Genomic DNA, 15,689 nt, shown 5'->3' with positions numbered 1-15,689 from the left:
GGGTGTGGAAATCCCATCCTTAGACATGTCTTTGTGAAGTTTTAGTATTTTGAGGAGCAGTGCTAACTGCTAAACCTGAATTCTCTCCCATCCCAAAAAAATTAAGTACGCAGTGAGCTTTATGGAGTCTGAGCTTGTACTGTGTCAGAAAGTAAGGTTAACTAATTATACACTGGACTCCATGAAGCAGTTAGAGATAAAAAAAAAAAAATTACTAATCTCAGCAGTGACAAACACCACTTCAGAAAGAACCAGAACTAGATGAATCTAACTAGACACATTAAATATTCTGCCCACAGACAGCAATGTGATCCTTCAGTGTGATCTGTGCTCACAAGTCACTTTGGAGAATCCCACCTCTGCAATCCACAAAGGTCTCAAAGTAATACAAAAAATACCAAAACATGAATAAAACTGGAGGAAATCTATTTAATTACCATTCTTTAAAATCTGCCCTGACAATTTCAATTACACAGTTTCAGTAAACCATTCTCAATGGCAAAACAAAAATGCCAAATCTTTATAAGCCTATATAAAACTCAATGTAAAATACCACCATCACCAAGAGTAGAAGTCTTCGAAGGTGACCATATTGCCTTCTTTATTGCAAGGCAGAAGCTGGTTGGTGCTAAAGAGATATAACTTCCTCAAATTATATGAATGCCACCACTAGCATGATACTAGTGGTTTTTCCTTACAGCTTAGCAGAGTTTTGCTGGTGAAATATGAAAGTTGGAGACAGAGTGCCATCTAGTGCTGCACAGCCTCTTTGCAGGGTGTCTCATGAAACTCAAAAAGGCACCTCCGGTCTAACGAACTCTTAACTCAAAGATGATAACTCACATACAATAAGCAAATAAAGCTAGAAATTGTGTTTTCACTCAAGTATAAATTAAAAAAAAAAAAAACAGTAATTATGGGTGCCAAATAAGTGTGTTTGCATTCAAAGGAAAATACCATCACATTTACAGAGGCATCTATCAACGGGGAGGAAAAAAAAAACAATTCTCAAAATTACTTAAAACTCTAGGCAAAGTTTCCTTTGGAGATGGCTAACCTAAGACATAAAGGTCCAATGTCTAAAACCTTTTTATGATTTTTTTTTTAGCCAAACTCTAGTGTAAAAAAAAAAAAAAGAAAGAAAGAAAAGAAAAGCTGGTGACAGACAGCAATGAAATCCCAGCATCTTGGGGGTCAGCTCTAAGCTTATATTTAAACAAACTCTGTATCTTCCCTTTGGAGCTCTCCTATTCACCCACAACCCTTCCTCCAGTGCAGAACCAGCATCCTTCACTTCCATTCTCCCTCTAAAACACAAGCAGACAGGCAACTGCCAAGCAAGTCCCAGACCGAACTGCAACGCATTCCAAAGTTGCAGGATGTCAACTCCAGAGTTACAGGATCTCAAGTTCTTGCTCTGTATTGAACATCATCACAGAAACGGACTGCAGTGACTATGCAGCGACTCTTAGCTCAAAATACAAAACGTAGGGACTCAGTTTGATTGCAAGAAGAACAAATCTCTCCTCTGCAATCACATCAAAACACCCCTCAGGTCCCAGACTCTACCATCATCACCTTTGGTTCCCTGGCTCTGGTAGAGCTCCAACTTCCTTAGCTGTTTCTTCAGCTGCCCAAGCTACAGCATCACTCTCGGAAAATCATCCTTGTGATCCCATATCCTCGACATATGTGCACCGTTTTCTACCTAGCAATTGCCAGCTTTCTCAAGATCAACTCTGGTACTCACCTGATCCGCTCAACTGAGCACCTTCATTACAGATTTCTTCCTTTTCAAGATTACCACATCTGGGGCATTACACTTCCCACTTCTTGCCTACCAAACCTTTGGGACACCCACTGCCTTGCTCTGGATCTACAGGTCCCTCCAGCTGCTCCCTTCTACCTCATTTCTTCTGCATATACAGTCTACTTCTAGTAACATCTCTCCTAGTTCAAACACTAATTATAGCCTGATCTGGATCTTCAGTTAACTGTCCTGAAGTGACTAGTAATTCAGAAGACATTAGAAGGAGACGCACAAAAAAGTTTCAAGGAAGAAAAAAATCTTACATGTATACCCACTAATAATCACGACAGCACACAATGCAAAAATAAAGTAAGAAAAACAAAAATAAAAATGAGATTTGCTTTGGGCTGTTCATTCCCTTGGTTGTAAAAAACAAAGCGTGACAACGCTATAGAAAATGATCCTTGAGGCTTTTTTTTTTTTTCCCTTTGCTATAAAAAATTGCTAGTCAGATAGCTTTAGTATAAGCCTCCCCCACAAAAAGCCTTTTGATTAAAAAAGTCTGAGAAAGAGAGGTCTGTCCCACATGCACTTATCTTGTAACTCTGGAGAAGGCTGTAATTCTCTGATTGAAGACTATGCTCAGTGACAGATCTGTCTGGTTTACATTTTTAAAGTACACTCACTAAACAAAACCATTTAGGATGACTTTAAAAAGTTCTTGGATTGTATTGTTAAGTTTCACAATTTCTGCATTCATTAAAAAAATCCACTTCATTTTTTTCCAAAAGGTCAACTGGAAAAATCTTTCCAGGAAAGCCATAACAGGCAAACGCATCAGGAGTTCCCATCTGCAGCCTTGCGTTATTGCAAAGTTTATCCCCCAAAACAGGGGCAACCAAACCTGGCCCACACCAAGAGGCCAAACCAGTAATAAGGGGGATGCCACAGGCATGGACCTGTGGCACGGCTGGATGTTCAGGTGCCTTTTCAATTTTCCGAGCAGCAGAAAGCAAGTGGCAGCTCACGCAAAAGCACGACATGTTGACGGTGAACCTTTCACACCTTCATCCTTCCCCCGCATCCCAGAACCTCACTCGATTCTGCCTATACTCAACCCCCATGTTGCACTGGATACTCTACCGCATTCTCGATCACTTCATCATCCACAAGAGCAAGAATTGGGGAAAGAGCAGAGGTTTGGGGAATACAACACAACAGAAGACTGAAAGAGACAACAAGCTCAGCTACAAATCTCCTTAAAACGTGGTCAGAGGCAGGACATCTTGGGTCCTGCCACCAAGCACCAACACAACCTACATTCTCTCCAGCCATGCTTTAGACACTTCATCTGGCTGTTCTCAGGCTGGCAAGTCCTACACCAGACACCATATGCACACTGACAAAATGCCAGAGAAGCCTGAAATTATTGCACATGTATGAATTAATGCTAGAAAATATTTAGGAACTAGCTTTGCAGGTCCTTCCTACGTCTCATGCTTAACTGGTTAACGAGAGGGCTTCAGGCAGTCTCAGAGAAGGCCAAGCCACGAGGCTGACCCTGCAACTTCATTCCCAACAAGAGCTGCCTGCAGGACGGGGACTCAGAAGTAACCTAAATAAATTCAGCTGAAAGTACAGAGGAGGGAAATCTCTAGGGGCGAAATGAAAGAGATCTGGAACAATGCAAGGAGGACATTCTGGGGACAGTGGAACAGAAGTGACTTGCTTTTGTTTTCAATTAATAAGTGGAACAAATTCCTGAGTCTGTTGTGGACTTCAATTTTATTTTATTTTTTTCCCCTTTAAACTTCTGTAGTGGTTTTAATCCCTTAGAAACATTTTCTTCTCATTAAGCTACATAAAAGCATTAGCAGTTTGTTTAATCTTATTCTAACTTTTGTAATAAACAAATTAACTACTGAGCAATGCAAAAAAAAAAAAGTTCGAGTGGTGCAACAGCTCCATGGAAAAAAGGTCAAAGAAAGTTTGCAAGACTAATACCTGTTTAGTATCTAACTGTCAGAGTTCACAGCTTCAAGCCTTGTGCTTCACAAAGTTTGCCCACGTACTGACACATCCAAAGACATCCCACTTACTTGGTGTATTATACCTGAAATTATCTCAGTGGAAGAGCAAGTGTAGAATTTGTTGCTTGTTTTCATTCTGCTAATTAAACAGAATTTAAGTCCACTCTGCTTTGCCTTATCACCCACATAGGTTTACATTTACATCATGAACACAGAGAAAAAAGCATTTTTTTTTCCTTTTTGGAGAAGCATAAAGTGTTTAATCATAAATATTTTTCATTCTTATAGTTTAGAAAGCATTCCCACGTGTACTTTTCCTACTTAGACCCACTTATCTTGCACACACCACCACCATATTTTCAGTTTACAACAGAAATCATTCCAATCACTAAAATTCAGCAAAGTATCAGCAATATCCCATTATCACAAGATCCTGGAGTAGAAAAAGCGGTTTCTAAAGACCACCACTATACTTTATTATTTGGCAGGATAACCCTGGTTTCATAGCTGGGAACACCTTGATTTCAGCAAGGTCCTGGCATGACCCCGGTGGGTATTCTCACAAGCACTCCAGGAGGAACGCTGCACAGAAAATTACCATAAACCACATGCTTATGCTACTCAAAAACCATCCTAAAAACAAAGTTACTTGTCAATGACTGGCCTCAACCAGAAGGAGCTTTTCAACAGGGCTTCTACATGCATTTGTTCTGGGCCTGGTTTTCTTCAGCGGTTTTATTAGCAAATTGGAAAATATAATGCAAGCTGTACTTTCGAAATATGTTGGTAACACCAAAGTGAAGGGAGTCACAAGCCTTCTGGAAAGCGGCAGCCAAAGACCTCGAGAAACTGGAATCGTCTCCAGAAGTCAAGAAGGATGAAGGTCAATAAAGGCAAGCGTGTGGTGGTGGTCCAAGGAAAGGTCAAAATCAGCAGCACAAGGACAACGGAATCAGAGGGGAGGCACGACAGACCACAAACTCCACACCAGCCACTTGCCATGGCACCTTATTTATTGGCCCGTGAAGAGCCAAAGGAATTGGGTTTAGAGTTGAAGAAAAAGGGCTGGCGAGGACACGGGGAGCTCAGAGCCATGGAAGAAGCCCTCTGCTATGTTAAAGAGGGAGGAAGGTGAGGAATTCTGCAGAGCTGTTATGGGAAGGACGAGAACGGATTGATTTGCAAAGAACTAGGGTAGATTTTCTGATGACATGCAACTGAAGATAGTCAAAGCCCTGGAAGAAAGCACGCTGGGACACTAGAAACCCCACTCAGAGTTTAGAAATAAGTTGAAGAGACATTTGTTCAGGGATAGAGAGAGGATTTGATGCTGCCTCAGGGGGGAACAGACTGCAGGACCTCAGACTCTCAGGCAGTACCACCGATCTGGGGTGGTAGAGCCGTTCAGCAACAGTTAAAACACTGTCTGCTTTTTGTTTATTTATTTATTTTAAAGCAGTCAAACAACTAGAAATTTACACAACCTCAGCTCTTATCCCTATTCCACATCAAACTGCCAGAGACCAGAGCAGAGCAGAGCACAGACAGGAGCATCAGTCCAACCTCACACCTCCCACATCCAACACAAGAGAGCCGTTTCAGCCCCACCAGAGAAATACACTATAAACTGTAGACTACTAACAGAATACAGCCAAGCAGACTGAGAAAAAGCCAAATTAAGACATGATTAATCATGAAGAGGCACCTGCCACAGCAGTGCCCTGGAAGCCACCACTGCAAGCAACAGGCAGCATGTGGGTATAATATCATGAAAATAGAAGAAAAAGCATTGTGTGAAAGCAAAGTAGAAATATTATTAATATGCAAAATCCTTGTCTTTTGGAAAGTATCTTTTATATTATGGGCTTTATCAGCACCACACCATACATAATCTCTAGTCACACCTGAGCCCAGACATTGCATTTGCAGAACAAAAGACTCTACAAGTCCCGATATCAGCATAGTGACAAAAAACTTAAGAGACCAGAATACCAGGACAAGGCAAGAGGCACAAACCACCCTACAAAGCCAATGCTGGACTAAAAAGTCTACCCGAACCACCAAATTCCAGAAAGGGTCAACTTCTGTATTTCTGTATATATCTACAGATTGCAGGAGAGAGAAAAGAGGGGAAGAAGTGGTTCCTAAACTAGATAGAAGGCACCAAGATTTTTGGTGCAAATAATCCCCTTAAAAAGCTTCTAATACTCTTTCACCATTCAACGTAAAAGCTATGACATCAAGTTAAAAACCATGCACATTGCCCCGTCTTTTTCAGAGACAACATGAAAGATTGCAGTTTGGCCACATCTCACTCCCCACTCCCAAAGCACTGTGAGATGAAGACCATCTCCATCACAAGGGTGACAGTTTTGGAGACAAGCACTTTCTACTGGACACCACTCTTCTCTTGCTGTGCTATTTACCCTATCAGCAGCACAAGAAAGAGGAGAAAATGAACACTTGACAATGAAGAAGAAAGGCACCCTCCCAAAGCATCCACTCATCAGATTACTGATAGCAGAATATTGTTTTTATAAACTTTACGGAATTAATATTTTAGCCATTACATCTATAAAAGCAGATTAGATTACCACAGAAAAATTTTGATGTCTATACTTGCTGTGTTATTGTCCAATAAAAGTTTTTCCTACTAACAAAGTTCATTCTGTTGTCTTATGCATTGTTTAAACAAGTTGATTTTTTTTTTTTTTTGGTGCATTCTTGGCTTTAAGTCTTGGACCCTCCTTTCTGCTGTGAAGCAATGTTGTCATAACGTCCAACAGAGGCACAACAAATCTTCAAGACATGCATGATATTAAAAGTGCTGCATTATAAAACCACACAAAGCACATTAAAATTGACAGCAGCATGATTGATAACTTCCATGCTCGAAGCGTGTGTACCAGCGCCTTTGCAAGAGGACTAGGGCAGCAATGCTAGCCAGCACGACACATGGGCTTACGCATTGCTCATGCACGGTCTTTAAGACCAAAGCAGCAGCTTCGCTGCCTCCATCACCTCCACGGGGGGTTCGGCGTACAACAAAACAGCACTTGGCACAGACGTCCCTGCCTGGCAGCGTGCGGTGTTCAGCAGCGCCAGCTTCCAGCTCCTTTCCTCTTGCAGGAGAGCATGGTTCATTATCAAGGTCAACTCAAGGTCTCACTCGCAGGCAAAAGTTGAACAAGATGGCACAATTTGGCTCTTCGCTGCCAATTCATTGTGTCGAGAAGTTCCTGACTTTTCAGCAGCAGGCAGATTTGTGCTCTGCACACAGCTCTGCCAGTGGAAAATAGCTTTCTGCCAGCTCCTTCTCCAGTCCCACTAACAACTTCTGCCTCCCTGCCTCAGCCCTTATACCCTCTCCTGCACCACCAGCACCCCAAAAAGAGTGAGGCTACTTTTAAACATTTTTGTAACCTTGATCAATTTATTCCTAATCTGGTTTGACTAATCACACAAGTGGCTTCAGAAGGAAACTTGATACAACAGGGACTTCTGGGAGAGACAAGCATTTTGCTGACCCAATTCCTCCCATCAGCACAGCCCACTCTCATTTACAGCCTAATAATTGCGTTCTAAAACTCACGTGCAAGTGTCAGATTAGAAAACATGTAGGCTTCAGTTACCTAAATATAGATGCCTAGCATCCTTTGAGACACCTGCCTAGGGCATGTCAACCAGGCATAGGACCTACAAAGGACCAGTGCTTTTTCAGAGAGGCAGCTGGAGGCTAGACAAGATGCATCCCAGCATCGCAAGCAGCACTCGGTACCTCTGTTCCTGTGGCTGATCACTCCCCATGTGCATTAACTCAGTTTAAGAACAAGAAGTCCATTTGTTCAGTTTGAGGCGAGTCAGGTTACAAACCCACACTTACACGTGCCAAAAAGCAGAAATTCTGAGAGTACTGAAGGAGCTGGGGGAAGTGCTCACCAAGCCAGTTCTAATCATTTATCAGCACTCCTGGCTAACCAGGGAGGCCCCAGTTGATGGGAAGTTAGCAAACATGACACCCATCTACAAGAAGGGCCTGTCAGTCTGACCTCAGTGCCGGAGAAGGTTATGGAGCAGATCATCTTGAGTGCCATCACGTGGCAGGTACAGGACAACCAGGGGATCAGGCCCAGTCAGCACGGGTTTATAAAAGGCAGGTCCTTCTTGACTAACCTGATCTCCTCCTATGACAAGGTGACCGGCTTAGTGGATGAGGGAAAGGTTGTGGATGTTGTTTACCTGGACTTTAGCAAAGCCTGTGACACCGTTTCCCACAGCGTTCTCCTGGAGAAACTGACTGCTCGTGGCTTGGACGGGTGTACTCTTTGCTGGGTAAAAAACTGGCTGGATGGCCGAGCCCAGAGAGTTGTGGTGAATGGAGTTAAATCCAGTTGGTGGCCGGTCACAAGCGGTGTTCCCCAGGGCTCAGTATTGGGGCCAATTCTGTTTAATATCTTTATCAATGATTTGGACGAGGGGATCGAGCGCACCCTCCGTAAGTTTGCAGATGACACCAAGTTGGGCGGGAGTGTTGATCTGCTCGAGGGTAGGAAGGCTCTACAGAGGGATCTGGACAGGCTGGATCGATGGGCTGAAGCCAGTTGTACGAGGTTCAACACGGCTGAGTTCCGGGTCCTGCGCTTGGGTCACAACAACCCCATGCAATGCTACAGGCTTGGGGAAGAGTGGCTGGAAAGCTGCCTGGAGGAAAAGGACCTGGGGGTGTTGGTTGACAGCCGGCTGAATATGAGCCAGCAGTGTGCCCAGGTGGCCCAGAAGGCCAAGAGCATCCTGGCTTGTATCAGAAATAGGACGGCCGGCAGGACCAGGGCAGGGATCGTCCCCTTGTACTGGGCACTGGTGAGGCCGCACCTCGAGTGCTGTGTTCGGTTTTGGGCCCCTCACTACAAGACAGACATTGAGGGGCTGGAGCGTGTCCAGAGAAGAGCAATGAAGCTGGTGAAGGGTCTAGAGCACAAGTCTTATGAGGAGCAGCTGAGGGAACTCAACTGAGGGGTTGTTTAGCCTGGAGAAAAGGAGGCTGAGGGGAGACCTTATCGCTCTCTACAACTACCTGAAAGGAGGTTGTAGTGAGGTGGGGGTCAGTCTCTTCTCCCAGGTAACAAGCAATAGGACAAGAGGAAATGGCCTCAAGTTTCTCCAGGGGAGGTTTAGATTGGATATTAGGAAAAATTTCTTCACCTAAAGGGTTATCAAGCATTGGAACAGGCTGCCCAGGGAAGTGGTTGAGTCGCCATCCCTGGAGGTATTTAAAAGATGTGTAGATGTGGCACTTGGGGACATGGTTTAGTGGTGGACTTGGCCATGTTAGGTTTACAGTTGGACTCAATGATTTTAAATGTCTTTTTCAACCTAAACGATTCTATGATTCTGTAGGAGACATGCTCACAAGTCAATTTGACTTGATGAATGTACATGAAAGGGCCTCCCAAAAAGTCAAAACTGGGAATGGAAGAATATATTTATTGCATTTTACTTTACTCTTGTAGTTCTCCATTGTTTCATTTCCCCAGGTAGATACTTCACCACATCCCCAGGACCTATGCAGTCAAAACAAGACATAATAGTGAAGCACAAGAGTCTCAAAGTTACAATGAATTTTTCAACTAAGCTTCACAAAAGCTTCATCAGAAAGGCATTTCACAGACTGTGTTTCAGTTGAGGAGGACTGAAAGTTGAAGTGACTTTAAGGCAAAACAACAGGTCAGGACCAGCTCTAAGAAGAGAGCCTAGATGCAGAAGCACACAGCATATCTGTTAGGGCTTGGGAGCTCAATACATGGCATGCATTGGTTATAAAAACACAGAAATAGCTGAGCCAGCCCAGCTGAGCCGGAGCCACTCAACAGGAGCAGCATTCTGGACTCCAACAAAACCAACTGAAAGACCTTCGTGAAAGAGAGTCACTAACCCTGCCTTAAGCCTCTGTTGTCCCAACTGATCCAAGGCTGAGGTTTGGGACTCTAATACCACATTTCGGACAAGTAAACCCCTCCTTGCCAACAAATCTCAACCTTGTCCCCAAACTGCTGCTCACTTCTGAACTGCAGTGCTGTAATTGAAAGCTCATCCTCTTTCTAACTATAGATACCTACTCTGGCAAACTCACCCTGAGGACATGAGACATAGTAACAGCAACATCCTCAGGGAGGAAAGCTGGATTAAAAGGCAACAGCGTTTGGGATGTGTGACTACCAGAGGAGGCCCAGACTCTCATTCCCATGCAAATATTTCTGCCTCTTGAAGAGAGGAAAAATAGTAATGGGCTTAAATTGCCCAGGAGAATTAGGTTAAACATTAGACAAAGTCTTCTAACTGTAAGAGTAGTAGAAATCCAAAAAGGGATTATCAAGGCATGTTACAGAATCTCTTCAAATTGATCATTTCTAAGAGTAAATTAGAAAAATATCAAGCAGGAGCAGCTTAGATGCATTTGCTGCTGGGGACACCAAATACCTCCTCAGATAGGGAGAAGACTGAGTAGGTGGTTTCTTGAGACCCCCGTGAAGCCCTGTTTTCTATAGGTCCAACCTATAAAATAGCTGAAGCTCTTTGGAAACCACCCGATCTTAACCAATGCTGTACTAAGCCCTGAAGCCGAAAGAAATGGTGTACTGGCCCTGGGTACTAATCTCTTCCAGGGTTTTACAAGAATTTCAAAAGAACCCAACTCAACTTTCACTGATGGCAACAGACAAACTCCCATTTCCTTCATTTGTAAAAGATCAAGTCTTTAGTTATAAAATACTCTAAAGCCTTCTTAAGCATGCACTAATGACAACAAAGCACTTTTAGACTATACATTACTGGAAAAACAGAGCCACCATAAAGCCACAGCCGTCTCCAGGGTGGAATATAGCTATTCTGTGCCAGACAAGATTCTGAAGGAAATGAAGAATAATTACCCTAATTGAAAATATAATGGAACGACTTGGTTATAATGTCCCTATTAAAGAACAAATTTCAGATGATAAAAGACATTAAGAGGGAGAGCTTGAACAAATTAGCGTTCAGCCTCCAGAAGAGCCAGGAAACGTAAGGAGCAACCCAAAGCCAGGCAAGCCAGAACAGCTACAACAAACACGAATGCCCCCAACCGAGGCAAGTATGGAGAGAACTGGCCATAAGCAGAGCTTTCAACTTCCCTCCCCTTTTTGCGAGCACAATGGAAACAATTCCCCCAAGAACAAAAGCGATGCGTCAGCAGGCCCTACTCTCTCAAACTCTTTCAAGTTGGAAGGACAGTTGATTTGCACCATGTGTAGGATAGGAATGCTCGCTAGAACCAAGTGAGATAAATTTCATCCCATCCAAGCTGGTTAACATTAACACAGAGATGAATCATCTTTACAATGCCTGTAAACAACACTGTTTAAAAGAGGAAGAAATCTAATGATACACCCTAGTCGTACTTACTTTGCAGAAAGTTTCTGAAAGTTTATACCATATGTACTATTGTTAGGAAAAGTGTCAAAGTAAGGGGGCAGACACAAACCCACAAGAATTGGAGGATGTGGATGTAAAGCCACCACAAATGTTCTAATCTCCCTTCTGCTGTGCTTGCAATGGTGTTCCAGCACGTCTAATCCTTTACGACAGGCAGAGGCTGGCAGGAAAAGACACACTCAGAGTAACAGAGTAGATGTACATCAGATGTGCTATTTATAACAAGAGAAAGAAAGCTCAATGGAGTCATCTGCTCTCTGTCTCTGGTTGATTCTCACCCTGACCTTTAGTGAAGCACTGATTTTTAAAGGGGTAAACCAAAGCATTTGAAACCACGACAATGTGGTTTACCTTTATTTGGTAAGTCAGATGTGAAGGAAATACCAACACCAGAGCACTGAATATGTAAGTCCCAGAGCTATGCAAGTCCCAGTCAAAAAAATGACTACAAAAGATCCCGGGCTGGACAAAGTGCCTTGGATGTGTCAGGACACTGAAAAATGTCCCCACTTAGCTTATTCAGAGGGAGATTGAGAGGCAATTTAATGACTAGATGTCATTAAAGTATATTCCTTTTAAAACAAACAAAAAAAGGTCCCAAGGAGCTGTTTAATTCAGAGAAGGAAATCTTAAAAGCATAAAATCACTGCAATCTTAAGCCAGATAAATTCAAAGCAGAAAGGAGGCATAATATTTTTGTTTGCATGCTTCCAGAGCCATTGGTAGAAACCAACAAAAGAAGTGGCAGAATCAACCTCTCCATCTAGTATTTTCCAAGCTGGCCACTGCTCAGTACAACATACACTAACCAGACACCTCGTCTTGTTGATGTAGGCATAAGAGTGAAAATTTACAGTCTGCAGCATACAGATTATGCCGTGCAGAACATCCTTAAATACATCTTGCCTTGCAATGGGGTACATACAGTCTTCTCCTTACCCCAACAAAACTCCACAGCTAACCCAAACTAGAAAAGAGCAGACACTGCTGCTCAAATATTTTGCAACACGATGAAGATGATCTAGAGTAGCGGTACAACCCCAGGGGTCAATACTGGGGCCAGTACTGTTTAACCTCTTCATTAATGATGTGCACGTGGAGACAGAGTTCTTACCTCAGCAAGTTTGCAGATAATATAAAACTGGAAGGAGCGACTGACAGACCAGAGGGGTGTGCCACCATTCAGAGGGACCTGGGCAGGCTGGAGAAATGGCCCAACAGGAACCTCATGAAGGTCAACAAATGCCAAGTCCTTCCCCTGGGGAGGAATAGTCAGCCCCAGGCACCCAGTACATCTCAGGCTGACCATCTGGAAAGCAGCTCAGCAGAAAAGGACCTGGGGGTCCTGCTGGACACCAAGTTGACCATGAGCCAACAGTGTGCCCTTGCAGCAAAGGCGGCCAACAGATTCCTGGGCTGTGTTAGGAAAAGTGTTAGCCAGCAGGTCAAGGGAAGTGATCCTTCCCCTCTACTCAGCACTGGTAAGACACGTCTGGAGAGCTGGGTCCTGGTCTGGGCTCCCCAGTACAAGAGAGATACAGAGCTACTGGAGAGTGTCCAGTGAAAGGCCACTATCACAATTAAGGGATTGTAGCATCTCTCATACAAGGAAAGGCTGAGAGAGCTCAGACTGCTCAGCCTGGAGAGGAGAAGGCTGAAGGGGGGAAATTCTTTATCAGTGTATATAAATAACTGATGGGGGTTGGGAGTGTAAAGAGGACAGAGCCAGACTCTTCTCCTCAGAGCCCAGTGACAGGACAAGAGGCAACATACAGAAAACTCCATCAAATGTAAGGGAAAAAAAAAAAAAAAAGCCAAACTTTTTTTGCTGTGAGGGTGATCAAACACTGGAATAGGTTGGCCAGAGAGGCTGCAAAGCCTCCATCCTTCAAGATATCCAAAACCAGACTGGACACAGTCCTGGGTCACCTGTTGTATATGATCCTACTTGAGTGGTAGGACTAGATGATCTCCAGAGGTCCTACTCAGCCTCCGGTATTCTGTGATTCTGTGAATATTTTCACCAACAGAGAACAGTCACCAGGCTTTTCCTTCCTTCTCCACCTCCAAGAAAAATGCAATGAAAACCATTTCAGCATTCAAACGGGTCCAGCAAATTGTTAAGCTGATGATGAAACAGATTACAATTTAACAGAGATTCTTATCCAAGCAGAAATATTGCCAGAGAGAAATAAAGTTGTTAGAGTAAAATATTATTTCTGAGTTATATTGAAATAGAAAGTGTTTCCAATCAGTCTGGCATTTTAATGGGTGTATTTTTATAAATTATATAAAATAGTTTAATGTGACATGAAGAGAAAGCCACCTCTAAAGATCTATATAGCACTGTTCCCAGGGGAAAGAATGAGAATCGGGTGAACCAAATTGCATATTTTATTCCTCTATTCCATAAAGGCCAGGAAAGCCCCCCAGGCAGCAATATCCCAAGTTACAGGAGTCACGTTATTTGTGCCCAACAGAGGACACTGCTATTAACAATTGCGGCCACCAGAAATGAAGACTAACTAGTTCAGGTAATTCCTCTGTTTTCAGAGTACAGTTACCCCTTGCTAATGCCTCTTTACTAACAACAGCAATCCTACAACGTGCGATACCTGCATGAGAGCACTGATGGACAACATCGGCTCCACTTCTGGGTTTGTTTTCATAAGTTAAACATCCTTCCCCATTTTGCCATTTAAAAATGACTAGTTTTTGGACTATTAGCTAATCATCTTCTAGGGACAGGATACTATCAGTATCCAGCAGCACAAAGACACCTTCACCCTGTAGCACCTCTCACAATGGGGTCCTGCTCTTAAGCCTCATCTTCCTCCTCTTCCCAAACACGGCAAATTTCAGAAGGTTCCAAGACTTCAGCAGATGAACACACTGTTTTCATCTTGGCTTAAAGCAAAACTCAGGTAATTACACTCACACTTGAGCCAACCAAGTCTTGTTTCTCACAGGCTCCTCTCCCGTGGTTGATGGATTTCAGTGTCTCAGAAGGTGCAGGCATCAACCACCTCATCCTATCAATGGGACATTTATACTGTCCATGTGGATTCCCCAGTGTCAAGCGAGGCACAAACTTCATGGTTTTGTTCATCTACAGTCTCTTCTGATCTACCAGGCCATCTGCCTTCATGATAGCTGTAGGATGTCAACACCTCAGACTCCCACATCTCTGTCCAATACATGACAAAGGCAGCCAAATCCAAGTACCCTTAGAGAGGGAACCCAGAGGCATCATGACCAGTTTTAGCTTAGGGACCACTCTGGGAACACAGGCTAAAGGACATTATCTCCACTAGTATAATATCTTGCAACAAAGACAATAAAAGAAGCACGACCTAAGTGGGGGTAATGGGGTGGCAACGGAACCGTTGCTGTCATCTTTTACCCCTCTTAGCCCACCTCCTGTGATGGTAGGAAGATAACCACAAAACCCGTCACACATTTGGGACTGTCACAAACTTCAGGTTTCCTGCAGTTTCTTCACATACACAACTATGGTCCCTGGGTCTAGGCAGGTCATCCCTCCTCCAGCTCGGGAGGAAGGAGCTAATATTACTGCCTTTAAACACTTGGAAGGAACAGCAACAAGGAGTGATGAGATGTGGTTTTGCTTATTCTGGCACATAGTTCACTTATTCATGCCTCAGCTCTAACAGATTAGTACAACAAAACACCAGAAGACATTCAAACACTGAGAAGTGATTTCCATCATGCCACTGATAAGCATTTCACTAACAGAAAGCTTAAGATTGAAAACACGTCTTCACCTTCAGTATTTCATACACTTATTTGACCTTAATTACACAAAGGCTTTGCAATTCCAACACTAGGTAGAGCTACACGGAGCTAGGTGACAGAATCACAAGTAACTTGCCTACAAGCATGTTATAATTCAGTTAAAAAACAGAAAAAATAAAAATAAAAAAAACAGCTTCCTAAATGCTGCACAGACACCATCCTATAACGTATTTTTTCTTGGAACCAGACATCCTGTTGATTTGCTATACAGCTTTATAGAGGGAGGTCAGTTATCCAGACTCCCCACCTACCCTATATGAAGACTTCCAGAAAGACTACTTCAAGTGACCACCACGAGCAGACTAAGAAGAAAAAAAAAAAAAAGCATGACCACCACGAGCAGACAAAAGCAAGCAGTGGGAGGCAGTTTTGTCGGCAATTCTTTTGCAGTGTTGATTTTCACAGGCTGGCTTGCCTTTCAAAACAAGATAGATTCAACCTTGCCAGAGAGAGATCACGTAGGCACTTCTCCAGCTCCTCCTGCTTGTCTGGTCATAGACTGATAAATGACTCGGACTTCAGCCGAGTCAGGCCAGTCCTCTGAGCCTGGAAGAGCTGGGCTGGGAGAGCTGTTCTGCCATGCTTTCCTTTGGGAGAGAGCTGCAGGATATGGGACATTTCTATAG

General features: G+C 43.4%; 1 protein-coding gene across 5 annotated transcripts in view; it reads right to left on the bottom strand.

Moving 5' to 3' along the window:
- Positions 1-15,689, bottom strand: part of EXOC6B (exocyst complex component 6B) — a 308,866-nt gene that overhangs the window by 256,298 nt on the left and 36,879 nt on the right. The gene's annotated exons all lie outside the window — the stretch shown is intronic.

Source organism: Harpia harpyja, chromosome 2 (genome assembly GCF_026419915.1).
Source record: "Harpia harpyja isolate bHarHar1 chromosome 2, bHarHar1 primary haplotype, whole genome shotgun sequence".
Classification (NCBI taxonomy): domain Eukaryota; kingdom Metazoa; phylum Chordata; class Aves; order Accipitriformes; family Accipitridae; genus Harpia; species Harpia harpyja.
This window is presented reverse-complemented; position numbering and strand designations above follow the sequence as displayed.